Raw genomic sequence first — 14206 nt, 5'->3', positions numbered from 1 at the left:
CTGTCCATAGGACAACAATCAGTCGTATATTGCACAAATCTGGCCTTTATGGAAGAGTGGCAAGAAGAAAGCCATTTCTTAAAGATATCCATAAAAAGTGTTGTTTAAAGTTTGCCACAAGCCACCTGGGAGACACACCAAACATGTGGAAGAAGGTGCTCTGGTCAGATGAAACCAAAATTGAACTTTTTGGCAACAATGCAAAACGTTATGTCTGGCGTAAAAGCAACACAGCTAAACACACCATCCCCACTGTCAAACATGGTGGTGGCAGCATCATGGTTTGGGCCTGCTTTTCTTCAGCAGGGACAGGGAAGATGGTTAAAATTGATGGGAAGATGGATGGAGCCAAATACAGGACCATTCTGGAAGAAAGCCTGATGGAGTCTGCAAAAGACCTGAGACTGGGACGGAGATTTGTCTTCCAACAAGACAATGATCCAAAACATAAAGCAAAATCTACAATGGAATGGTTCAAAAATAAACATATCCAGGTGTTAGAATGGCCAAGTCAAAGTCCAGACCTGAATCCAATCGAGAATCTGTGGAAAGAACTGAAAACTGCTGTTCACAAATGCTCTCCATCCAACCTCACTGAGCTCGAGCTGTTTTGCAAGGAGGAATGGGAAAAAATTTCAGTCTCTCGATGTGCAAAACTGATAGAGACATACCCCAAGCGACTTACAGCTGTAATCGCAGCAAAAGGTGGCGCTACAAAGTATTAACTTAAGGGGGCTGAATAATTTTGCACGCCCAATTTTTCAGTTTTTGATTTGTTAAAAAAGTTTGAAATATCCAATAAATGTCATTCCACTTCATGATTGTGTCCCACTTGTTGTTGATTCTTCACAAAAAAATACAGTTTTATATCTTTATGTTTGAAGCCTGAAATGTGGCAAAAGGTCGCAAAGTTCAAGGGGGCCGAATACTTTCGCAAGGCACTGTAGCTAGCTGAATCAGATATGCTAAATTAGGGTTGGACTGAAAACCTACAGGACAGTAGATCTCCGGGAAGAGGGTTGGGCAGCCCTGCCTTACACAGTAATTATTACAACTTCCGGAGGACGTCTGTTACGGGCGTTGTAAGAAGTGGACCAATGTGCAGCGTGGTGAGTGTACATATTCCTTTTTATTATAGAAAATGTCGCCAACAAACAAAAAACAACCGTGAAGCTTACAGGGCTGTAGTGCCACTAACAAAGATAACTACCCACACTAAAAGGAGGGAAAAAGGGCTACCTAAGTATGATTCCCAATCAGAGACAACGATAGACAGCTGTCCCTGATTGAGAACCATACCAGGCCAACACATAGAAACACAAATCATAGAAATAAAGGACATAGAATGCCCACCCAAATCACACCCTGACCAAACCAAAAAGAGACATAAAAAAAAGCTCTCTAAGGTCAGGGAGTGACAACGTCCTCCAAACTATCAGAGCTCTTGCAAAATGAACTGACATGTTGTCCATCCAATCAAGGATCGTAGAATGAATCTACTACTGAAATCATAAGCTCCAGCTAGCTAGCACTGCAGTGCATAAAGCGTGGTGAGTAGTTGACTCAAAGGGAGAGAGAAATTGTTGAACGGTTTTGAACAAATTCATTTCTTCCAAAATTAAGGAGGAGCGAGAAAGAGCGCCAGCTAGCTATATTTGGTTGTATTTTTCTTAAAATGTTGCTTTCACTTAGCTAGCAAATGCAGCTAGCTAGTTGAACATACTCAAACACCTGGCTCAAACAGAGAGGGATGCTATGTTAGCTAGCTGGCTATGGGCATCTGACACTGGAACTCTTCCAAGTCAAGGTAAGCTTTTGGTTTTATTAATTTATTGCCTCCGGTGCCTGCCGGTGTAACTGCTAAAGTGCTTCTGGGCTGTACACTGTACTGCATGATTGTAGCGGGTTTACTAAAGCCTTAGTTCTAGTAGTTCTAATTGACTATGATGTGACAATGATGTAGGCTATGTGTAGCAGTTAGCAGTCATGATAGGAAGGTTTGGCATGGAAAGTTTTTTTTTGCCTGGTCACAGACAGCTGATATGATGTGCACTGAAGTCTACAAGTGAAGGGAAAAGGTGACAGGACGAGAGCGCGTAGATGGTTGCGAGAAAAAATCATATATACAATGAGCAAAGTGATCATGATCATGTGACTACTATGAAAGTGAACTGATTGCGTGTGATCCAGGGGTGTATTCATTCCACCGAGCAAACGGAAGAAACGGGGATAAACATACCTGGATTTGTCCAATAGAAACTCTCGTTTGCAACTGTTGGACTGATGATTATACCCTAGATCAGCTAGATGCAACCAAGATGCAGCCAGGTCTCTCGACCTGTGCACCTACATTTTAAACTTTCATTCATAGGCTAGGTTGTAGCAACCTCATGGGTACAGGGACAATTTGAGTATCATGTAGTAGTAAAAACCTATCAATGTTACATTGAGCTAGGTGAATGGAATATGAATGACAGTCATCAGTCATCCAATATGCTATAATAGAAATAAGGCCATGCTTATAATTCTTAAACGGCACCGACCGCCACTGACACACACACAAACAGACACACACACACAACATAACCACTTTATTGCAAATACTAACCATAGCAACTCTACATCAGTTTTTAATTTAAGTAAGATCAATGACGAACAATAAGGTTAATTGTAAACTATCAGATAGTAACAGGAGTTTTAGCGATATACATACTGTATATTAAGCACTATGCCAAAGGCATGTTTATCTGCCATTCAACATGTAATAATACTATAGGGATTGATCTATCTTAGCCCAGTTTATCTCCATTTTTGAAAAGGGAGTGGCTACATGACCTATAAAAGCTTAATACCAACATAATGCACATTTTTGTTTGGCTACAAAGATTGCCTTTCCAGTGGCATAGCGGTTGTTTAGACAGTTTTGGAGGTGGAACTGTACGGAAATCCAGAGAGATCACAACTTAGTTATTTGATGATCACTACAATACAAAAGTTGTTTTCAAATCAAATCAAAGTAGCGAGGCTACATACAGACACTGGTTAGTCAGGCTGATTGAGGTAGTATGTACATGTAGATATGGTAAAGTGACTATGCATATATGATGAACAGAGAGTAGCAGTTGCATAAAGAGGGGTTGCGGGTGGTGGGTGGTGGGACACAATGCAGACAGCCTGGTTAGCCATTTGATTACCTGTTCAGGAGTCTTATGGCTTGGGGGTAAAAACTGTTGAGAAGCCTTTTTGTCCTAGACTTAGCACTCCGGTACCACTTGCCATGTGGTAGTAGAGAGAACAGTTTAGGACTGGGGTGGCTGGGGTCTTTGACAATCTTTAGGGCCTTCCTCTGACACCACCTGGTGTAGAGGTCCTGGATGGCAGGCAGCAATCATCTCCTTAGTCTTGGTTACGTTGAGGGATAGGTTGTTATTCTGGCACCACCCGGCCAAGTCTCTGATCTCCTCCCAATAGGCTGTTGTGTAGTCTGCAAACTTAATGATGGTGTAGGAGTCGTGCCTGGCCTTGCAGTCGTGGGTGAACAGGGAGTACAGGAGGGGACTGAGCACGCAGTGTTCAGGATCAGAGTGGCAGATGTGTTGCTACCTACCCTCACCACCCGGAGGTGTTTAGTCCCAGGATCCTTAGCTTAGTGATGAGCTTTGAGGGTAGTATGGTGTTGAACGCTGAGCTGTCGTCAATGAATTGCATTCTCACATAAGTGTTCCTTTTGTCCAGGTGGGAAAGGGCAGTGTGGAGTGCAATAGAGATTGCATCATCTGTGGATCTGTTGTGGCGGTATGCAAATTGGAGTGGGTCTACGGTTTCTGGGATGATGGTGTTGATGTGAGCCATGACCAGCCTTTCAAAGCACTTCATGGCTACAGTGAAGATACCTGCCAGTTGGTCAGCACATGCCCGCGGCACACGTCCTGGTAATCCGTCTGGCCCTGCAGCCTTGTGTGTATTGACCTGTTTAAAGGTCTTACTCACGACGGCTACGGAGAGCGTGATCACACAGTCGTCCGGAACAGCTTATGCTCTCATGCATGCCTCAGTGTTGTTTGCCTCGACGCGAGCATAGAAGTGGTTTAGCTCGTCCAGTAGGCTTGTGTCACTGGGCAGCTCGCGGCTTTGCTTCCCTTTGTAGTCTGTAATAGTTTGCAAGCCCTGCCACGTAAAACGAGCGTCTAGTGTGAGTAGTATGATTCAATCTTAGCCATGTATTGACGCTGTGCAAGTTTGATGGTTTGTCGCAGGGCATAGCAGGATTTCTTGTAAGCTTCCGGGTTAGAGTCCTGCACCTTGAAAGCGGCAGCTCTACCCTTTAGCTCAGTGTGAATGTTGCGTGTAATCCATGGCCTCTGGTTGGGGTATGTACGTACAGTCACTGTGGGGATGGCGTCCTCGATGCACTTATTGATAAAGCCATTGACTGATGTGGTGTCTCCTCAATGCCATCAGAGGAATCCCGGAACATGTTCCAGTCTGTGATAACAAAACAGTCCTGTAGTTTAGCATCTGCTTCATCTGACCACTTTTTATAGACAGAGTCACTGGTGCTTCCTGTTTAATTTGTGCTTGTAAGCAGGAATCAGGAGGATAGAGTAGTGGTCGGATTTACCAAATGGAGGGCGAGGGAGAGCTTTGTACTCGTCTCTGTTTGTGGAGTAGAGGTGATAGGAGTGGATGTATTGATGATAGATTGACAGTATGGCTGAGATGGCAGAGCCCATGGTGGATTAATGTATTTTTTGATTGCTGCACTAAGGGATGGTACATTTCATGCTAACATCATGCTTTCATTTGTGTGGAGCTCATTATCAGTTTATAAGTTAGAATGTTAGCAAGCTCTTACCTTGAGCTAAGAGCTCATGGGACAGCTAAGCCTTTGTGGGGCATTTAAACCCTGAACCATTCCTGACAGGCAACCCTGTCTCCCAGTCTGCGTCACCCCCATGACCATAGCCACTCGCATGTAAGCAACAACACAGCTAATGTGGCTAGTGTTGTGAGCGAGCAAGCTAGTTAGCTAGGTAGTATTGTTAGCTATCTAGCTAGCTAGGTTGTTTTCTATTCTGAAACTGAATCTGATCAGCCTGTCAAGAATGGAGCTCACCCACTGTAAATTGTAATATTATCCACAAAACATGAAGTGTCCCTTATAATTATACACATATCAGGTAAGCAAGCTAACAACCAGCACAGATAACAAGCTAGTTTGCTAGTTAGATAACAAGACTACCTAGCTAACTAGCCATGTTACAAGAATAGCCAAGTTAGCTGCGTTGTTCCTTGCATGCAATTGGCTGTGGTCTTGGGGGCGACACGCAGCCTGGTAGACATAGTTGCCTATCAGGTATCGTTCAGGGCTTAAACGCCCCACGAGCACATCACAATCAATGCAGCCACAGGACTCCTTGATGAGGTGGTTATTGTGCATCTGAACAAATGAATGGATAATGCAAGTATGGAAAACCGTTATAACATATATTTAACACACATACATATTTTAACTTACAAGCATTTCGCTACATTATTTCACTTATAATTCACTTAATCACAATTCCAGTGGGTCAGAAGTTTACATTCACTACATTTACATTGTGATAGGCTAATTGACATAATTTGATTCAATTGGAGGTGTTCCTGTGGATGTATTTCAAGGCTTACCTTCAAACTCAGTGCCTCTTTGCTTGACCGCATGGAAAAATCAAAAGAAATCAGCCAAGACCTCAGAAAAAAATTGTAGACGTTCACAAGTCTGGTCATCCTTGGTAGCAATTTCCAAACACTTGAAGGTACCACGTTCATCTGTACAAACAATGGTACGCAAGCATAAACACCATGGTACTACGCAGCTGTCATACCGCTCAGGAAGGAGACGTGTACTGTCTCATAGAGATGAATGTACTTTGGTGCAAAAAGTGCAAATCAATCCCGGAACAACAAGGACCTTGTGAAGATGCTGGAGGAAACCGGTACAAAATGTCCACAGTAAAACGAGTCCTATATCGTCATAACCTGAAAGGCCGCTCAGCAAGGAAGAAGCCACTGCTCCAAAACCGCCATAAAAAAGCCAGACTATGGTTTGCAACCGCACATGGGTACAAAAATCGTACTTTTTTGAGAAATGTCCTCTGGTCTGATGAAACAAAAATCTAACTGTTTGGTCATAATGACCATCGTTATGTTTGGAGGAAAAAGGGGGTGTCACGCCCTGACCATAGAGTGCTGCTTATTCTCTATGTTGGTTGGGGTGTGACAGTGACTAGGGTGGGTCATCTAGGTGTTTAATGATCTATGTTGGCCTGGTGTGGCACCCAATCAGAGGCAGCTGTTTATCGTTGTCTCTGATTGGGGATCATATTTAGGCAGCCATTTCCCCATTGTGCTTTGTAGGATTTTGACTTTGTATAGTTGCATGTGAGCACTATGTTAGCTTCACATTTCGTTGGAGTTTATTGTTTTGTTTTTGCTGTGTGTTTCACTTAGAAATAAAAAGAGGTGGAACGCAGATCAACGTAACAGAAGATCCCACCAACAATGGACCAAGCAGCGTGCCCAGGAGATAATAGCATCCTGATCTTTGGACAAGATTAGGGAGAGAGCATCCTGGACATGGGACGACATAGTGGCAGGAGAGAAGAGCCTGCCATGGAAGCAGGCGGAAGCAGCGAAGGAGGGACAGCGACGAAGTCGGTGAGGAAGGCCACAGAAACCCCCCACAGAACCCCCCCCAAAAAAATTTTTTTTTGGGGGGGGGGCACATGGAGCGGATCCGAGAAGTGAACCAGAACCAGTCTGGGAGAAGAAGGAGAATTTGGAGGAGAGAGAAATGGGAGAGTTGTTGAGTTGGTGGAGGATTCACGAATATGGTGCCACCTGAGTCAGCTCCCCGTACTCATCCTGAGAAGGGTGTTAAAGTTCCGGAACAATTGATGCCGGCTATACACACCAGGTCTCCAGTACGTCTCCACAGCCCGGTACGTCCTGTGCCTGCTACTCGCACTCTCCCTCTAGTGCACTTTCCCAGTCAGGTCCGTCCTGTTCCTGCTCCTCACACTCACCCTGAGATGCTTGTCACCAGCCTGGTGCCACCTGTACTGGTTCCACGCATCAGGCCTCCAGAGCGCCTCCACAGTCCAGTATGTCCAGTGCCTCCTCCCCGTACACTCGCTCTGAGGTGCATGTCCCCAGCCCGGTACCACCAGTGCCGGCACCACGCATCAGGCCTCCAGTGTGCCTCCACAGTCCAGTACGTCCTGTGTCTCCTTACCGCACTCGCCCTGAGGTGGGTGTCATCAGCCCGGTACCACCAGTGCCGGCCCCATGCACCAAGCTTCCGGCGACAGTTTCCAGTCCAGAGCTTCCGGCGACACAGTCCGGAACCTCCTGAGACGGTCCACAGTCTGGAACCTCCTGAGACGGTCCGCAGTCCGGAACCTCCTGAGACGGTCCGCAGTCCGGAACCTCCTGAGACGGTCCGCGTTCCGGAACCTCCTGAGACGGTCCGCGTTCCGGAACCTCCTGAGACGGTCCGTGTTCCGGAACCTCCTGAGACGGTCCGCGGTCCGGAACCACTAGCGACGGTCCGTGGTCCAGCGCCTCCAGTGACGGTCTGCGGTCCAGAACCTCCAGCAACGGTCTGCGGTCCAGAGCCTCCAGCGACGGTCTGCGGTCCAGAGCCTCCGAGGGTTCCTAGTCCCTAGCCTACTGCGAGGGTTCCCAGTTCGGAGCCTTCGGCGACGACCCACTGTTTGGACCAACTGGCGACGATCCGCGGTCCGGTGCCTCCGGCGACGATCCACGGTCCGGAGCTTCCGGCGACGATCCCCGCACCAGAGCCACCATGGAAGATGATGCGTCTGCGAGCGGAGTGGGTACTTCGCCCTGCACCGGAGCCGCCCCCGAAGGTAGATGCCCATCCGGGCCTTCCCCTATTGAGTCGGATTTTGCGGTCCGCACCTTTGGAGGGGGGTACTGTCACGCCCTGCCCATAGAGAGATGCTTATTCTCTATGTTGGTTGGGGCGTGACAGTGACTGGGGTAGGTCATCTAGGTGTTTAATGATCTATGTTGGCCTGGTATGGTTCCCAATCAGAGGCAGCTGTTTATCGATGTCTCTGATTGGGGATCATATTTAGGCAGCCATTTCCACATTGTGCTTTATGGGATCTTGACTTTGTATAGTTGCCTGTGTGCACTATGTTAGCATCACGTTTCGCTTGAGTTTATTGTTTTGCTGTGTGTTTCACTTAGAAATAAAAATATGTGGAACCCAGATCACGCTGCGCTTTGGTCCACTCCTTATGACGAAAGTGACAGGGGGAGCCTTGCAAGCCGAAGAACACCATCCCAACCCAACCGTGAAGCACGGGGGTGCAGCATCATGTTGTGGGGGTGCTTTGCTGCAAGAGGTACTGGTGCACTTCACAAAATAGATCAGCATCATGAGGTGGGAAATTATGTATATATGTGGATATGGACAATGACCCCAAGCATACTTCCAAAGTTGTGGCAAAATGGCTTAAGGATAACAAAGTCAAGCTATTGGAGTGGCCATCACAAAGCCCTGACCTCAATCCTATAGAAAATGTGTGGGCAGAACTGAAATTTTGTGCAAGGAGGCCTACAAACCTGACTCAGTTACACCAGCTCTGTCAGGAGTAACGGGCCAAAATTCACCCAACTTATTGTGGGAAACTTGTGGAAGGCTACCCAAAACGTTTGACCCAGGTTAAACATTTTAAAGGCAATGCTACCAAATATTAATTGAGTAAATGTAAACATCTGACCCACTGGCAATGCGATGAAAGAAGTAAAAGCTGAAATAAATAATTCTCTCTACTATTATTCTGACATTTCACAGTCTTAAAATGAATTGGTGATCCTAACTGACCTAAGACAGGGAATTTTTACGATGATTAAATGTCAGGATATGTGAAAAACTGAGTTTAATTGTATTTGGATAAGGTGTATGTACACTTCTGAATTAAATTGTATGTGTATGTGACCAATACAATTTGATTTGATTCATGACATTATTTATATGGAAAATATTTTATTTTCAAAATCAATCATTTAATTTCTAACAACATTTTTTAAATCGATATACTTAAAAAATATACAGTGCCTTGCGAAAGTATTCGGCCCCCTTGAACTTTGCGACCTTTTGCCACATTTCAGGCTTCAAACATAAAGATATAAAACTGTATTTTTTTGTGAAGAATCAACAACAAGTGGGACACAATCATGAAGTGGAACGACATTTATTGGATATTTCAAACTTTTTTAACAAATTAAAAACTGAAAAATTGGGCGTGCAAAATTATTCAGCCCCCTTAAGTTAATACTTTGTAGCGCCACCTTTTGCTGCGATTACAGCTGTAAGTCGCTTGGGGTATGCCTCTATCAGTTTTGCACATCGAGAGACTGAAATGTTTTCCCATTCCTCCTTGCAAAACAGCTCGAGCTCAGTGAGGTTGGATGGAGAGCATTTGTGAACAGCAGTTTTCAGTTCTTTCCACAGATTCTCGATTGGATTCAGGTCTGGACTTTGACTTGGCCATTCTAACACCTGGATATGTTTATTTTTGAACCATTCCATTGTAGATTTTGCTTTATGTTTTGGATCATTGTCTTGTTGGAAGACAAATCTCCGTGCCAGTCTCAGGTCTTTTGCAGACTCCATCAGGTTTTCTTCCAGAATGGTCCTGTATTTGGCTCCATCCATCTTCCCATCAATTTTAACCATCTTCCCTGTCCCTGCTGAAGAAAAGCAGGCCCAAACCATGATGCTGCCACCACCATGTTTGACAGTGGGGATGGTGTGTTCAGGGTGATGAGCTGTGTTGCTTTTACGCCAAACATAACGTTTTGCATTGTTGCCAAAAAGTTAAATTTTGGTTTCATCTGACCAGAGCACCTTCTTCCACATGTTTGGTGTGTCTCCCAGGTGGCTTGTGGCAAACTTTAAACAACACTTTTTATGGATATCTTTAAGAAATGGCTTTCTTCTTGCCACTCTTCCATAAAGGCCAGATTTGTGCAATATACGACTGATTGTTGTCCTATGGACAGAGTCTCCCACCTCAGCTGTAGATCTCTGCAGTTCATCCAGAGTGATCATGGGCCTCTTGGCTGTATCTCTGATCAGTCTTCTCCTTGTATGAGCTGAAAGTTTAGAGGGACGGCCAGGTCTTGGTAGATTTGCAGTGGTCTGATACTCCTTCCATTTCAATATTATCGCTTGTACAGTGCTCCTTGGGATGTTTAAAGCTTGGGAAATCTTTTTGTATCTAAATCCCGCTTTAAACTTCTTCACAACAGTATCTCGGACCTGCCTGGTGTGTTCCTTGTTCTTCATGATGCTCTCTGCGCTTTTAACGGACCTCTGAGACTATCACAGTGCAGGTGCATTTATACGGAGACTTGATTACACACAGGTGGATTGTATTTATCATCATTAGTCATTTAGGTCAACATTGGATCATTCAGAGATCCTCACTGAACTTCTGGAGAGTTTGCTGCACTGAAAGTAAAGGGGCTGAATAATTTTGCACGCCCAATTTTTCAGTTTTTGATTTGTTAAAAAAGTTTGAAATATCCAATAAATGTCGTTCCACTTCATGATTGTGTCCCACTTGTTGTTGATTCTTCACAAAAAAATACAGTTTTATATCTTTATGTTTGAAGCCTGAAATGTGGCAAAAGTTCGCAAAGTTCAAGGGGGCCGAATACTTTCGCAAGGCACTGTATATATCCATAATTCCCCATAGGCTTCAAAGGAGGAACCAATTTTTTATATGGATAATTCAATGTTTTATATAATATATCTACACTACCAGTCAAAAGTTTTAGAACACCTACTCATTCAAGCGTTTTTCTTTATTTTTAAAATTTTGTCAAACACTTATTTGGTTACTACGTGATTCCATATGTGCCATTTCATAGTTTTGATGTCTTCACTATTATTCTGCAATGTAGAAAATAGTAAAAATACATAACAACCCCTCTAATGAGTATATGTTCAAAAACCTTTGAACTGTAGTATATATATCGATAATTACATTTTTGGAATTAAAAGTTACGTCAATAAATAATGATTTTATATACAAACTTCAAATTATTGATAATGAATTCTGCATATATTAGCATATATTTAGCATTATTAAGACAAACCAGCTTCTGGTGCTTTGCATGTCAATGATGAGGGTGGCGAGAGAGCGCAAAGAAACTTCACATTTTGTTGCCTTAAAATAAAATGTAAAAAATGTATGATATATATTTGTTTATGTGTACAAGCTACCCCACATTTCTAAATGAGACAACATTTTCCTAAGTAATAATTTGTATTTTGTTCTGTATGTCTTCACAACCCATAGTTAATATGATTTGATACTTTATTGTCCCAGAGGGGAAATACAATAGAGACAATAGAGAGGGCTGCTGCTTCCATATAAATACATGGAATCGATTGAGAATAATACCCCATTGTCACTCCCTGGCCATAGAGAGGTTTTTATTCTCTATTTTGGTTAGGCCAGGGTGTGACTAGGGTGGGCATTCTAGTTTCTTTATTTATATGTTGGTGTGGTTCCCAATCAGAGGCAGGTGTCTGATCATATATAAGTTGTCCTTTTTCGTTTGGGTTTTGTGGGTAGTTGTTTTCTGTTTAGTGTCTGCACATGACAGGACTATTTTGGTTTTCACTATTTGTTATTTTGTTTGAGTGTTTGGAATGATACATTTATCATGAACACTTACCACGCTGGACTTCAGTCTCTTTCTTCATCCGACGAAAGCCCATCTCATACCCCACTCCAACACAAAAGGTGAATAAATTAATGTCAGGCAGCAGGTAGCCTAGCAGTTAAGAGTGTTGGGCCAGTAAGCGCAAAGTCGCTGGTTTGAATCTCGGAGCTGACTAGGTGAAAAATCTGTCAATGTACCCTTGCACAAGGCACTTAACCCTAATTCCTCCTGTAAGTAACTGGATAAAAGTGTCTACAGTCGTGGCCAAAAGTTTTGAGATTGACACAAATATTAATTTCCACAAAGTTTGCTACTTCAGTGTCTTTAGATATTTTTGTCAGATGTTACTATGGAATACTGAGGTATAATTACAAGCATTTCATAATTGTCAAAGGCTTTTATTGACAATGACAAGAAGTTGATTCAAAGAGTCCATATTTGCAGTGCTGACCCTCCTTTTTCAAGACCTCTGCAATCCGCCCTGGCATGCTGTCAATTAACTTCTGGGAAACATCCTGACTGATAGCAGCCCATTCTTGCATTATCAATGCTTGGAGTTTGTCAGAATTTGTGGGTTTTTGTTTGTCCATCCGTCTCTTGAGGATTGACCACAAATTCTCAATGGGATTAAGGTCTGGGGAGTTTCCTGGCCATGGACCCAAAATATCAATGTTTTGTTCCTCGAGCCACTTAGTTATCACTTTTGCCTTATGGCAAGGTGCTCCATCATGCCTGAAAAGGCATTGTTCATCACCAAACTGTTCCTGGATGGTTGGGAGAAGTTGCTCTCGGAGGATGTGTTGGTACCATTCTTTATTCATGGCTGTGTTCTTAGTCAAAATTGTGAGTGAACACACTCCCTTGGCTGAGAAGCAACCCCACACATGAATGGTCTCAGGATGCTTTACTGTTGGCATGACACAGGACTGATGGTAGCGCTCACCTTGTCTTCTCCGGACAAGCTTTTCTCCGGATGCCCCAAACAATCGGAAAGGGGATTCATCAGACAAAATGACTTTACCCCAGTCCTCAGCAGTCCAATCGCTGTAACTTTTGCAGAATATCAGTCTGTCCCTGATGTTTTTCCTGGAGAGAAGTGACTTCTTTGCTGCCTTTCTTGACACCAGGCCATCCTCCAAAAGTCTTCGCCTCACTGTGCATGCAGATGCACTCACACCTGCCTGCTGCCACTCCTGAGCAAGCTCTGTACTAGTGGTGCCCAGATCCCGCAGCTGAATCAACTTTAGGAGACGGTCCTGGCGCTTGCTGGACTTTCTTGGGCGCCCTGAAGCCTTCTTCACAACAATTGAACCGCTCTCCTTGATGATCTGATAAATTATTGATTTAGGTGGAATCTTACTGGCAGCAATATCCTTGCCTGTGAAGCCCTTTTTGTGCAAAGCAATGATGATGGCACGTGTTTCCTTCCAGGTAACCATGGTTGACAGAGGAAGAACAATGATTCCAAGCACCACCCTCCCTTTGAAGCTTCCAGTCTGTTATTTGAACTCAATCAGCATGACAGAGTGATCTCCAGCCTTGTCCTTGTCAACACTCACACCTGTGTTAACGAGAGAATCACTGACATGATGTCAGCTGGCCCTTTTGTGGCAGGGCTGAAATGCAGTTGAAATGTTTTTGGGGATTCAGTTCATTTGCATGGCAAAGAGGTACTTTGCAATTCATCTGATCATTCTTCATAACATTCTGGAGTATATGCAAATTGCCATCATACAAACTGAGGCACTGAGTTTCAGTTGATGCCATCTAGGAGGCGTGACAGGGTGCCAATAAAGCCCCACAGTGGAGGTGTCATAATACCCATAAATCCTATCGGTCAAACAGGAAAATGGTTCCAATAGTTTTTCCACCATTCATTTTTCCCATAGGGGATTTTAAAAACACTGAACATAAGGGCTGTGTTTTGTGTAGGCCTGGTGGGATGTTTTGATAACCATGTAAATCTCTCAGACAACATGACTTTTATCAATATATCCAGCTCTATTTACTCTCAGATTCGAAAATGCTAATTAGCATCAAAGTAAACATCATGCAAAAATACAAATCCCTGCAAGCTCCTGCGTGTTATCTGTAGCTGAAACCTTTGCTAATAGGTATTGTGTCAATTTAAAACATGCACAAGACAGTTCACAGAATTGTCAATTTAAATAACTTTTGCCAATTTATTCATTACTAAATTTAACTAACATTAAATAGTTCATCCAAAGATTCTTATCTTTGCCTTGATTTGGCAGTTTTGTCCAAATCATCATGGTGTTTGTAGTTCTTTACGATAGTCACATGTTCAGCTAATTAGCATTTCATTTTTGGGGGGTAAGTGCAGGCAAATATATTGGTATAAGTCACCTTGTCCTAGAAAGAGTTACAGTTATCAAAACGTCACACCAGGATAAGCCTACTGTCGTGGAATTATTGTAATCAAATGGAGAGA

This window comes from Oncorhynchus mykiss, chromosome 8, assembly GCF_057628025.1.
Source record: "Oncorhynchus mykiss isolate SJ-2025 chromosome 8, ASM5762802v1, whole genome shotgun sequence".
Classification (NCBI taxonomy): domain Eukaryota; kingdom Metazoa; phylum Chordata; class Actinopteri; order Salmoniformes; family Salmonidae; genus Oncorhynchus; species Oncorhynchus mykiss.
This window is presented reverse-complemented; position numbering follows the sequence as displayed.